This window comes from Penaeus monodon, chromosome 28 (assembly GCF_015228065.2).
Source record: "Penaeus monodon isolate SGIC_2016 chromosome 28, NSTDA_Pmon_1, whole genome shotgun sequence".
In the NCBI taxonomy this organism is placed as follows: domain Eukaryota; kingdom Metazoa; phylum Arthropoda; class Malacostraca; order Decapoda; family Penaeidae; genus Penaeus; species Penaeus monodon.
In genome coordinates this window covers 33013241-33013609 of record NC_051413.1, presented here as the reverse complement: position 1 = coordinate 33013609, position 369 = coordinate 33013241, and positions in this window count along the sequence as shown.

Genomic DNA, 369 nt, shown 5'->3' with positions numbered 1-369 from the left:
CCAAGTTAAAGTTTTGAAACTTACCCTAATGCTACTATATATACACATTTATTATTAAATGGCCACAGTTTTGAAGCATAAAAAATAAGAGTTCACAAATAACATAAAATAACTTAGTTCAATTTGAACTAATCATGAAATTATGATACATTTAATAGTTTAACCTATTCATCAATAATAAGATGGGTATGAATACAATGCCAGTGGTTTACTTACTTACCTTTTCCCCTTTGAAACATATTTAGAATTATCAACCAAGCATTGATGAAATAGCCAGTTCTTTAATCATGTAGATTAAAGATTAAAATTAATAAGTATATCATCATCAATCTTGAGCAAAAGGTATAATTACCTTTTGACTCTTGATAC